Source organism: Bombyx mori, chromosome 21 (genome assembly GCF_030269925.1).
Source record: "Bombyx mori chromosome 21, ASM3026992v2".
In the NCBI taxonomy this organism is placed as follows: domain Eukaryota; kingdom Metazoa; phylum Arthropoda; class Insecta; order Lepidoptera; family Bombycidae; genus Bombyx; species Bombyx mori.
This window is the reverse complement of record NC_085127.1, coordinates 14,255,812-14,269,746: the sequence shown is the minus strand read 5'-3', so window position 1 is coordinate 14,269,746 and position 13,935 is coordinate 14,255,812. Positions and strand designations below refer to the sequence as shown.

The window sequence follows — 13,935 nt, the reverse complement described above, 5'->3', positions numbered from 1 at the left end:
CCAAGACTACACTATAAAAAAATATTAACAACGACAAACAATATTTAATCTATTCTCAATTTGACAACAGACGTCAAGAACAAAAGTTTGACAATAAATAGTATGTATGCGTGTGTGTGTCAAATACATGGTATGTAGTGTGTGTAATGTTTTCTTTATTGTTTTAATGTATCTTTTATGCATTATTTAAAAAAAAAATTAGCATTGTGCACTTCTTCTCTATATTCTCTATAAGTGTGGAAAATTTCATACTCTTCCGTCCGCGCAAGTTTCGTAAAAAGGGATACAAAGTTTTTGCTTCACGTATTAATATATAGATTTGCGGACATAAATACATACATGCGTATGAACAATAAAACCAGTATTATTTACGCATATCACCGGTACCATGGGGCAGGTAACACTGACTTGATTGTTTCTGTCGCGAATCAGTCGATCATTTCGTTATGCAAAATATGATAGCAGTTACACAAACAATTTACGCTTCAATCTCCTATGTCAGGTGACCAATAAAACCATTTAGGCCGCGGTAGTAAAAACATCAATAAGTAAAATAATAAAAACATAGTTGAAAAGTATGCTGAATGGTAGGTAGCAGCTTACGTATGGACCTGGCATTTGCTACATAGACATACTATATTGAAAACATAATACGCCATACAAACCTTGCTGGCATGGTCGAAAGTGTTTTTTTTTTTGCTTAGGTGGGTGGACGAGCTCAAAGCCCTCCTGGTGTTAAGTGGTTACTGGAGTCCATAGACATCTACAACATAAATGCGCTAACCACGTAGAGATATAAGTTCTAAGGTCTCAGTATAGTTACAACGGCTGCCCCACCCTTCAAACCGAAACGGATTACTGCTTCACGGCCGAATTAGGCAGGGCGTTGGTAACTACCCGTGCGGACTCACGAGAAGTCCTACCACCAGTAATTATGCGAATTATAATTTTGCGGGTTTGATTTTTATTACACGATGTTATTCCTTCAACGTGGAAGTCAATCGTGAACATTTGTTAAGTACGTATTTCATTTGAAAAATTGGTACCTGCCGGCGGGATTCCAACATCGGTGCATCGCTACACACGAATGCACCGGACATCTTATCCATTAGACCACGACGTCTTATTATTACTATTAGATGGTAAACTGTCGGTAAGGGTGGTTGAGAATCCACCTCGCTAGCTCCAAGTTTTTACCGGGCCTTCTCACCACGCCCATAGACGCCGCCATGCCGGGCCTCAACAATAATGAAATTGTTTTTGTATCATCCGAGATCCATAATTCGCGCGTCCCCGATCCGCTATTATTCAATATGCTAAACGGAGTCAATGCACTCATTTCGGTACAACACCGACCGACACCACGCCGGGCCACGTTGGATGACCTAAAAATGTCTATTGTACTAACTACCTCGGGTTTTCGATTAAAATTACAACGTAAAGCAATCGTTTTTGTTGTTTGACGGAAATATGTCTGCCATTTATATCGTTATAGTTAATTCCTTGTCTCATACAGGTCTCCGGTTACCGTCCTCGTCGAACCCGTCGCTTGCGACGAAGGGCTCGACGAGCGAATTAACCCACAGACACAGCCCACTGAGTTTCTCGACGGATCTTCTCAGTGGGTCGCGTTTTCGATCCGATGGTAGATTCTGCGAAGCACTGCTCTTGCTAGGGTCAGTGTTAGCAACTCTCTGGTTTGAGCCCCGCGAGCTCACCTACAAACGTTAGGGCGAAGCTGAAATAGCCTCTCAAGGCTATCATAATAGGTAGGAAAAAAAAGAAAAACAAAATACAGGTCGATAATAAGTACTATATGAATTGCAATACTTAACAACATATTATTACGAGTATAAGGATTGATTTCGTGTTTCTTCTTATGTCCAAAAAAATTGACAAGGCCGACGGACCTTCGACACTTTAGGCTGGGTTCACACGGCATTATCCCGCACATTTTATTTGTGTTCGTTATTTTAACGTACAATCACCCGGGTGTTCATACGGTAGAGTTTCATTCGTGTAAAAACGAATCGCCGCAATCTTCACACAGCTGTCACACACTCTGTCTCGTTCACACAGTGCCATGTCAACGAGACAGAGCTATACTATGCGCCACTCCAACGTTAAAGTCCATTGAATTTACTTGACAAATCCGTTGAGTATTCGTTGAAACGCATAAGCAGTGTACGATTTTGCAGTACAAGCGACATGAAAATGGTTCTATAAACAATGTATGTGCCACTATTCACTAAGCACACATTCGCTAAGACGTATACTGCAAATAAACTTGCAAGACAATGCCGTGTGCACCCAGCCTTACTGTGTGAAAATAGCTGGAATAAAAACATTGTGTCATAAAAATTAAATAAGCATTGTTTCTCTTGCCTGTCGGGTAGGTAGACTGTATCCACAATCACGTTAAATTCGATATCATTTACGTGATCGACTGTCTAACAAACGTCAAACTTTACATACGCAAAAGTGAATTTAATAAAAAAGGGTTCGTGTACTTATGTACGCGCGTAAGAAGTTATACTTTATTTTTATTAAATTTATTTCTTTTTTTTTAATATTAACTAATTAATAATAAATATTTAACGTTCATAATTTAATAATATTTAGTATGAATTATATTAAATAATAATTTTGTTATTTTATAGTACTAAAAAATTAATGCCAATAACACTTTTTTTACGAGTGTACATGCGCGAAAGTTTACCTTCGGCTATGTTCAGACTCGCCAAGTTACGTCATGAGCGATTTAGTGGGCAAATTCATTTCTGTTAATTTTTGTGTCACGGTGCGCGCGCATCGTAAAATTTCACTTTCATCAATTTTTCATAACGCGCCTAAAGAAGTATGACTTCAAAAATCAGAATACAGATGAGTACGAGAAGCTATACATTTAAAATTTTCGTCTTCTTTTTATATAAAGATCATCGGAATACTTAGTATTTTACGTTCATTCCAAATTTAATATTTTATTTTACATATTTCCTTTCTAGTGTGTTATGAGAATCAATCGAGTGTGAAAACAGATAGTAATGTTAAATGTTTTGCGGCCTTAATCGTTGCGTGGCTTAATATTTTTTGCTCTGTAACATGTCGGTGACAGGCTTACAGCTAAGAATTACTTGATATATAGATTGTAACGTGTACAAAATATCATAACGCGTTATATTAAGAAAACTGAAGACAATGGCGTGACATTTTCCGTTCAAGGACACAGATTCTAATTTTGGCCCAAACTATTGTCAGAACGTATTATACCGAATGTTATTTAAAAAGGAATATTTGTTTATTATTTTTTGATATTTACGTAAAGTAAGAATAGGTTGAAAATGTCTGTAAAAGTCCACTTGAATAAAAACACATAAATTTGATTGACTTATTTTAGGACTAGACTTCCCTTTTTATTCTAGGCTTGTAACTCTAAAGAGTTATCTTTAGTGAATCTAAATCTCTAGTGAACAAGTCAGGTGAGGGTGTTTTTCACCGACTGAACGTGTTTCCTATAAATTTATGTTATTCTCATATTGTAGTTCTGTTTCTACTGATCTTCACAGCTATTGGGTTAATATAGACATATATAGACATTCAAACAACAAAATGGACAGATAAACTGCCAGTTAAACTTATAATTTTAGTACATACTAAATTAATACATAACAACATAATTTCATGGTAGAAATTTGTATACATACATATATAAGTAGCACTAGTAATAGTACCTACATAAATAGTAATCGTCCTAAAAAATACAAAAATCAATATATTTTAATTAAAAAAACAAAACTACACGACGTGACATGCGCATACTTAGGTACGAATGCCGCCTTAAAAAAAGGTGTGTAAACTTAAGTAGACATAAAAGCCCTCCCGTTGATTTCACGAGGGATCTTAATGATAAGTGCAAGTCTTGAGGATATTCCACGCGGCGGGGCTCTGTCTCTTAAACAGGCTTTCGATCGCAATTTGCGTGCGGTGCAACAGGGAGTCTCACGTGGACGTGACGATTGCGACCTCGTCAACCGCACGACACCACCTCGAGGGGGCGGAGACGCTCTCGGATCATCCTTAAATCCGATTTCAGCTCTCTGCTCGGCACCGACAAACAACGGTAACAAATGGACAAGGAGATGCTGACGGAGGCGGCCGCGATGGCAGCAACCAATTCTAGGGTGCTTCGTGAACGTGGATGCGGAAGTCGAATTGCGTCGACATTGCGTTGCAGTGGAATTATCGGCTACGACTGGATCCCGTAGGGAATCTCCCGGACCTGGGAGTCACTCACGTAGTATGCCGCGGGGAGGGACCACCGACAGCCTGCCTTGTGGGTGCAAAACTTCTTTATTGCGAGATATTTTTTTTAATAAAATGTTTTTATGTTTTTTTTTATTGCTTAGGTGGGTGGACGATCTCAAAGCCCACCTAGCGTTAAGTGGGTACTGGAGCCCATAGACACCTACAACGTAAATGCGCCACCCACCTTGAGATATAAGTTCTAAGGTCTCAGTATAGTTACAACGGCTGCCACACCCTTCAAACCGAAACGCATTACTGCTTCACGGCAGACATAGGCAGTGTGGTTAGTAAACTTCAATTAATTCTATATTTATTTTATATTTGCACACTTTTTATTCAAGCAAGAACATTCTGGAATGTTAAAATTTTATAATGCCATTATTTATGTACCATGTCGGTGGCAATAAGTAAATTTGAATTTGAATTGAATTTGAATTTGAACAGCGCATTCGACGCGATGCGTACACAAGTCGATTTTTTATTTATTGAAAATATCTTTTAGCAGATCGGATTAGCACGGCGTTGAATAACACTTTTTAAGTATTAAATAGCTGGTACTTCATTCAAGAATATGTTCACAATTAAATCCGCAAAGCAAATAATGGAAGATCGCGAAAACAAGTCACGAACACCAATAAAATGAAAGACAAACCAATCTGTACATGTTAAATTGGCCAATTGTTGTAGCGCCGACCGCGTCATTCCGGAACACCCCAGTTTTAGTGAGGGGACATGTTCAACGAACATCGATAATAGTTATTATTTTTGTGATATGATATTTCTTGAAGCGACGAGCTTTCTTAAAAAATATTGGCTTTTAAGATACTTTGATGACGATGATGGAAGAATCAAACAACCAATTAAGAGTATACGTCTTACTGTCACCAAGGGCAGAGCAGCATACGATTTATCTGATGATGAGTGGTAGTCGTCACTAACGGACACCACTAATACTAGTCGGCAGTCAAGCCGCCTACTGCTAAAGACCCGTAAAACCTAGTTTGAAGGATATATGATAGCGCTTAGGAATGAGCACAGTGGAAAGTTTATTCCAGAGACGCGTAATAATTGGGAAAATTGCCGCACTGAAACTTCCGTAAGACCTAGTTTGGGCTCGGATATATTGTGCCTCGAAGTAATCATGTCTTGATTACTTAAATCTATAACTTTACATATTCTAGACATTCTTAAGATTGGTGACGACATTCAGGTTATAATCTCAATTTCGGATAAGCTCCGGTAACCCTTAAGGTCAGGAAAGTTATCAGGTCATGGTCAGGCTTATCTACACTTAACAAGAGGTGTATTGTGATCAAGTCACCTTGTTACCAGATCTTTACTAGAATTTATCGACAAAACCCATCACTATGTACGAAATTTAAATTCTCTTCAGTAAAAGCCGGCCGTTTTTAGAAGGTCACGACAATGTAAGAAACGGTGTAGTGTATGCGTGCCAGCGTCAACCGGCGGTATCGATCCCGCGTCGCAATGCGGCTGCCCGCGAATTTCTTTACGATTACAGTACAATCGTTAACGTGTTTCATTTAATAAAATGCACAGATCAAACGAACATTTTTGAAAACGAAAGCTATAGATGCCATCCGCAATTGGTGTTAATGAGACATCTTAAATATATATCCATCTCTTTCTTACACTAAAACAAACGGAAGTTACGGCTTCCGCGCGACAGAGAAGCAAGAGAAATGCGGACGAGACGTATCGAATTTCGCTTCTTATGGTATTAATACAAGCGAATAAATATTTTGACGTCATTTCACTTACGTATTATATTCGAAGTTCGATATCCTAAAGGATAAGACGTCCGGTGTAGCCGTATCAAGCGATGCAACAGTGCCAGTGTTCGAATCTCGCAGACAGGTACCAAATTTTCGAAGGAAATTCGTAATTAGCACTAGTACCTGCCTTCCAGGATGATGAAATAAAATCGTGTAGTAAAAACAAACCCGCAAAGAAGTTAATTAGGATAATATCTGGAGGGCTTCTTATAAGTCAGTACCGGTAGGCATCACCATCCTTTCCATTCCAGCATGGTGCACGAGAAAGAAGCGAAACTTCTTTTGCGATAGTATCGTGGTTTTCTTCAATTTTCATCCATAAATCAAATTTCTCTTGTAATAGGGATTGCTGTATATAAGAGAAACGAACTCTTCACCATTTTAAACATAAATTTTAAATTATACATATAAAATATTTAAATATACATATATTTTTAAATCTTTCATTAAAATAAAAATATATAATAGTTAATATGACGTTACTGCCGTCTGCAGGAGCAATGAGAAACTAATAACAAGCCATCTAGTGGCCGACGCCCACAAACAGAATGTGTATAACCGAAACGACCTAGCTGACTTTTTCCCTCTATACAAGGTCGAGTGGTTCGCGAGACGCTCTGTTTATTTTCTCACTCTCGCTCTTCCTAAATTGTATCTTTTCTCTCTAGCCGTAACGAATCTGTCGCGAGTTAAATTTTACTCTCAACGCGCCTAAAGAAGTTCCACTTCAAAAAGACATTCACAGTAATACGCGATGGTCATTATGCGCCCTTAGATCCGTCATTACTTAAGTATTCTCTGTGGCCCCTGAAAAAGACAGCCTGTTTCATTTATAAAAACGCGGTCAAATTACATTGACTGTAAAAACTGAAGATTTTTTTGTCTGGAATTAATTACGTGCGTCTTCTCTCTAATCTGACGACATCCCCCTTTCGCATTACTTAGTGCCTGGAGCAGACTCTGTAGATTAGTCAAAGTTAGAAGCGATGAGATTTATTAAACATATATTTATAACTAGCGATCCGCCCTCGCTTCGCTTCGGAAACTGTACCTAATTATTGATTTCTCCACTATTTAATGGATGTTATTATACATATAAAAATTACTCTTCAATCACTATCTATTAAAAACGCATCAAAATCCGTTACGTAGTTTTAAAGATTTAAGCATACAAAGGGACAGACAGATATAGGGGCAGAGAAAGCGACTTTGTTTTATACTATGTAGTGATGTTCTTAAATTTGTTATTGCTGTTAATCGAAATTAGATCATAATCGCTAACTTCCCAAGATTTATGTTCATCTTATGTGCAATTGGATTTTATTGTTATTAATAAATATTCTTGTAAAGGTGGGAAAAGAAAAGCTGTCACAAATTAGTATACTATTTTCGTTTACATCACTAGAGCTCGTCAATACTAAACAACAGAATATCGGTTAGCAAACAGGGGAGATGTGTTTACATGTTTTGTTTTACTTATTTATATATCGATTTTCTTAAGATTTTGAGTTTCGTAGTGTAGCTACAGAATAATTGTAATTACTACACTTTCATCGTAATAATATGCTTTCATAATAATTGAAAACGCATTGGTCCAAGACCTACACAGAAATTCCAATGTAGACCTCCAATATCTCACATCAGTCTCAGGCATAGGTTAGTCAGGAGTGCAAAAAAATATGTCCCAGTTGACCCGCTGGGTAAGAGCTCTGAATTACTATTATTTATTGCTCCTTATGAAGTAAAGCGTATAAATTACGCCACAAACATAGCCGGAGGTAAATTTAGCACTTAAGGAGAAGCCGGTACCGCTGCCCAAACTGGAAAATTATCCTGCTAAATATTAATTATTAAAATTTACGATAGACATTTCAAACAAAATTACTTTTAGAACAAGAATTGTTTTATTATTCTGTAAAGTTACAAGACGTTACAAGCTTTTTATCGTGATTTTTCTTAACATTATGATTTTTCTGATACGTCTACAGATTGAAATAGTATCCTGCCCATTTGATTCCTTTTTTTTTTTTTTTAACGCTGGGGAAGCCATTTACGTATACCCGGTCGAGAGGGGTAATAGACCGAGTTATGTCGGACTCCAGCGCCTCCAGAGAAGAAGAGGGAGAAGAGGAAGACCAAAGTCCTCCTCTTCTTCCAATTCGCAGCATAGATACCGGATTAAAGGCTGAATTTGCCGCTATATTGTACTGCCACCTTATGTCCTAGGATGGTGGCGGCATTAATTCATTTTTAAAGCATATATTTATTCGGACACTCAATGTACACACAACCTATTGACCATAAATTTCATTAAATCATCATTTACGATTTAAATGGCTTTCAAAGTTTTCAATACTTTATAGTTTTTGGTAGTTTCGGAACAAAATAACGATCTATAAGCTGTTTGCAGACATATCACCGGCTGGCATAAAAACAAGACTTTTTTTTGTAGTTCTGCCATTACAAAGATCGTAATGGATTTTGTAGACAACGACTTCCTAATAAATTTGGCACGCGCTCCATTTGGCAATTGTTTTTTTTTATTGCTTAGATGGATGGACGAGCTCACAGCCCACCTGGTGTTAAGTGGTTACTGGAGCCCATAGACATCTACAACTTAAATGCGCCACCCACCTTGAGATATAAGTTCTAAGATCTCAGTATAGTTACAACGGCTGCCCTACCCTTTAGACCGAAACGCATTACTGCTTCACGGCAGAAATAGGCAGGACGGTGGTACCTACCCGCACGGACTCACAAGAGGTCCTACCACCAGTAAGAAGAATTGATATGGATTATGAATATTATGAAGTCTAATCTTTGTTTTTAACTCCTGTTATGGGCAATTGTGTGATACTCTGTTTTGCCTTATGTTAGAAATTGACACAGAAGCGTATAGACCTTACGAAGAGAATACCATTATAGATTTGGGATGTTAGTTTGAATTCTCAATTTTATCATTATAAATATAAAGTCGAATGCTTCTCAGCAGGAAAGGATGATCGTACCTACCAATATTGTTCCTAGCCTGTATCGCTCTTGACAAATTGGTCGTAGTCATCACTTCAGGTGATGGTGGCAATCTTCACTATACGCCGCCTCTCCTCTCTAACGGCTGCTCTCCTCATGCATTCGGGTAATGATGATGAGCCATTTACTGGTCGCTTTTATCTGGTCAATCCACCTCATAAGCGATCTTCCTCCTGGCCTAGTACCCTCAACATTTCCCTGGACCGCAAGTCGCTCAATAGTGAATTAATTATGTATGCTTTTTTTTAAATAATATATACGATGTAATGCACACACTGACACAATTATTTAGATATGTTCGCGAAATCACGTGCGAATCCCGTGCGTGTCCCAATTTACCAAACAGTGCGATTAATTTCAATCAAATGACCGACTCGGTACGATCCGTAGCAGCAAGTTAAACGGGTGTGCTCCTCACACATACATCAGTATACCTATCTATCTACATCTAATATATAAAATTCTCGTGTCACAGTTTTCGTTGCCATACTCCTCCGAAACGGCTTGACCGATTTTGATGAAATTTTTTGTGCTTATCCGGTATCTATGAGAATCGGCCAACATCTATTTTTCATCCCCCTAAATGTTAGGGGTAGTCCACCCCTAAATTTATTTATTTATTTTTTAGACACAATTTTTAATTTCTATTTTTTTATGATACAACATACAAAAATACATACAATCCTTAATTTTCACCCTTCTACGATCAACCCTTATTTTTAATTTGCTAATTAAAAACTTTAAAATATTTTGCGAGAATTTTGTTTTTATTTTGTCATGACGTAGAATAATAAAATTCATATTACTCTGAAATTTTCACCCCTCTACGATCAACCCCTATATTTTATTTGTTAACTTTAATTTTTTTGGCTAGATTTTCATTTTTATTTTTATTTTATCATGAATTAAAATAAAAAATCTGATGTTACTCTCAATTTTTCATCCCTCTATGATCAACCCCTTTTTTATTTGTTAATTATAAACTTTAATTTTTTTGTCAAGTTTTTTATTTTGTTTTGTCATTACTTAAAATTAAAAAAAAATCATATTAATCTCAATTTTCACTCTTATACGATCAACCCCTATTTTTCCATCCCGATTAATATTTTTTTTATTCTATGCACAAATCCGCAATAAGGTTGCAAGATGGCAATCAAATATTATAATTGTAGTACGATAAATTCTTATTCAGAGTTTATAATTTCAAGTTCCTTTAATTTATGTTTTTTAAATTGAATTTGATCTCCCGCCCTCGCCGGTCGACTACTGATCAACTATCAATCGATCAGCTATCCCCGCCAGGTGTCGCCAGGATGAAGACGAAGCCGGTCTCCTGTCTTACTTACTCACTATACATCATAGATTATACACTTAATATATTTGAGAGCTATACAATACTATACATTTTTCAGCTATGTTTTTTTGGTTTTATTTGTGTATAAATAGTATGTTCAGTAGGTCTGAGAATCGGCTACTATCTATTTTTCATACCCCTAAGTGAAAAGGGTTGTCCACCCCAAACATTTATTTTTAATTTTAATTTTTTGGATATTTTTTTTTTGTTTATAATGAGGTATTATGTTTTTTTTTTCTACAGTAGAATTTCCCTAGAAATCTTATTTAAGGCAACACAACGTTTGCCGGGTCAGCTAGTATTATATAAAAATGAATTGCTGTTCGTTAGTCTCGCTAAAACTCGAGAACGGCTGAACTGATTTGGCTGAAAATTGCTGAAGAGGTAGCTTAGAACCAGGAGAAGGACATAGGATACTTTTTATCACATTCCCATGGGACGTGACAAAACACGTGGTATGACAAAACGCAACTGATATGGAATAACAAAACTCAACTGACAGCTAAACGTAAGATATTCTATGGGTAATTATAGTAGAATTTTGAAGTAGACCGGTTGATGTGTTTGTTTCGATTTTCTATTAGCTTATTGTGCCGAGATAGGTAATCATTAAGAAAGCCTTGCCGCGACCAAAAGGATCAAATCTTTCTCGACGAAGCCGTAATGCAACTATGATTCGAAACATTGTGAGTGAAAGGACTGAAGAAGAGCAAGAAAATATAATAATAATAATAGCAGTTAAAATACATAGCCAATAAATTATCATTAAAATACTTGCTTTTTTAATTTACATTAATTATCCAAATCAAAAAATACCTTGATAAAGTTAAAAGTCTGCTCATTTATTGCCTCTAAGGCGGAACAAAATTCGCCGGGTCACCTAGTATTATATAAAAATTAATTGCTGTTCGTTAGTCTCGCTAAAAATCGAGAACGGCTGGACCGATTTGGCTAATTTTGGTCTTGAATTTTCGGAAGTCCAGAGAAGGTTTAAAAGGTAGATAAATATGAAAATGTCCGGAATGAAATAAAAATAACAATTTTGTTTTCTCTTTGATATGTCCCCCGTCGGACGGATTCCCTTTGTTTTGTTTTAAGTTTATTTTATACAAAAGTTTAGGTCTTTTATTTGTCGATTGAGGCACTACAAAGTCTGCCGAGTCAACTAGTCATAAATAAAAAAAAATGTCGATCGGATATAAACCAATTGCTAAGTTAGCAGCGGTTTAACAAGACCCACACTTAACGCAATGTCATTTCTTTGTTGAGAAAGGACATTGTAAGTTGTAGACATTGTAACACGTTAAGTATTGAAAGCTAAATTCTCTGGAGTATTTACGAGTCGTTAATATAGTTAAATGAATATTTGATTATTAAAATTCTTCTCTAGTAATTATATAAAATAAACATTAGGATATTCGCTACCAAAAATTTCTCTTAAATCATTTTTTTTAAGTGAAAACCGCGTTTTTTAAACATGACTTTGTATATTCTAATGATTATTAACGCTTCGAATACGGATATGGTAGTCTTATAGCGTAAATAGGTTTTGAATTGTATTTACAAATTACTACAATACTAGATTATCTTTCTCAGTTTCAAACTTTTTTTATTAAACTATAAATTACAATTTCTTTAATTGATTTTCATGATTTTCAAACCTTTAACTTTTTAATATGTCTTCACTTTTCTAGATCTACTCAAAGAAATTTCATTATGGAATATGCAATATCTTTTTAGAAAATTGCGTTAAAAACATTAAGTGTATGAAAATAAAAATTCTGTTCTGTTGACGCTACAGCGTCTTTACAGTTGTTAGCTTAACGAGACAAAATTGCGAAATAAAAATACTCTAGTTTCATTTTTCAGTCCGTTTTTACTCTATTTAATATTCATAATTTATTTTCATTCAGTTTCATGCTCTAGTTCGGCATTGTTTGTCTAGTATTTAATGTCAATTAAATTAACTGCCTCTTAGTCGCTTGCCTTCGACCTTTCCAGTGACCATCAATTTCTCTAAGTTGTCACTGTCTTTCCTTGCGATGTGGCCAAAGTATTCAAGAATCCTTCGCATGCAAATGGTGGAGAGTCTAGTCCGGATCTTCAACTGAGCTAGGATGGATAGATTGGTGCGGCGTGCGGTCCAGGGAATACCCAACATCCTCCTCCAGCACCACATTTCGAAGGCATCAATCCGATTGCGGTCAGCTTTCTTTATAGTCCATGTCTCTGCTCCGTATATGAATATTGAAAACACTAGTGTGCGGACTAGGTTGCTCTTGGTGTTCATAGAGATATTTTTGTCCTTCCATATTTTGTCCAGCTGAGACATGGCACCTTTTGCCATCCCAATCCGTCTACGAATTTCCGGTTCACAAGAGCCATTGTTGCTGATGTTGGAGCCCAGGTAAACAAAGTTGTCCGTTACTTCTAAATTAAGTGTACCGCTGAGCTCCAGTCTGCCTGTGCGATCAACGATCATGACCTTCGTTTTAGATCTGTTTATCGCGAGTCCGAGGTCTTTGCTAATGCGCTCCATCCTGTCCAAGAACTTGCTCATCTCGATTTCGCTGGCTGCCAGGAGAGTGGTGTCGTCAGCGTAGCGTAAGTTAGAGATTTTACAGCCTCCGACGGTAATACCACCATCCCATCCATCGCATGTTTTCCTGACGATGTATTCGCCGTAAATATTGAACAGGATGGGTGACAGGATGCAGCCCTGCCGCACGCCCTTGTGAAATTTGAACGAGTCAGATGCAGTCCTATCGATTCTCACTACTCCCTGGCTGTTGTAGTATAATGACTGAAGGAGTGCAGTAAGGTGGCGAGGGACCCCCAACTCTGTGAGGACATCCCACAAGCAGTTCCAGTCAACACAGTCAAAAGCCTTACTATAGTCAACGAAACACATGATGACCGGCGTGTCGAATTCGTAGCACTTTTCCACAATCTGTCTCACGTTCAGTATTTGCTCCCTCGTGCCCTTGCCTTTTACAAATCCAGCTTGTTCCTGCGGGATCTGCCAGTCCAAATAGTAACGAATCCTGCTGTTTATTACATGCAAAAGAACTTTGCTAGCGTGAGAGATGAGGGCCAGGGTGCGGTAATTTGGACGGACCAGATTCGTGCAGCCCTGGATACCACAGTGCACGATGCTCTGCACTCAGCTGCAGATAGGAACAGATGGCGGTGCACTATAAAAAACAATCTGTTTCAAGGCCATGACCACGACCCTCAGTAATGAGGAAACCGACGCAAGGAGGAGGAGAAAACCTATATATCAATCACTACGTGCATATCGCGTCCTACCCTCAGACACATGTCCAAAATATCAAATTTATATAACGCTCATATATATCAATTATATCATCCTCGCTCATTTATATCAATCCTTTCAAATGGAAACGAGTGATTGCTTCATGTCATAAATAGGCGATGACTTATTAGCCC

At 37.3% G+C, this 13,935-nt stretch overlaps 1 long non-coding RNA gene across 1 annotated transcript in view; it reads left to right on the top strand.

Moving 5' to 3' along the window:
* Positions 1-13,935, top strand: part of LOC134200896 (uncharacterized) — a 279,918-nt gene that overhangs the window by 147,220 nt on the left and 118,763 nt on the right. The gene's annotated exons all lie outside the window — the stretch shown is intronic.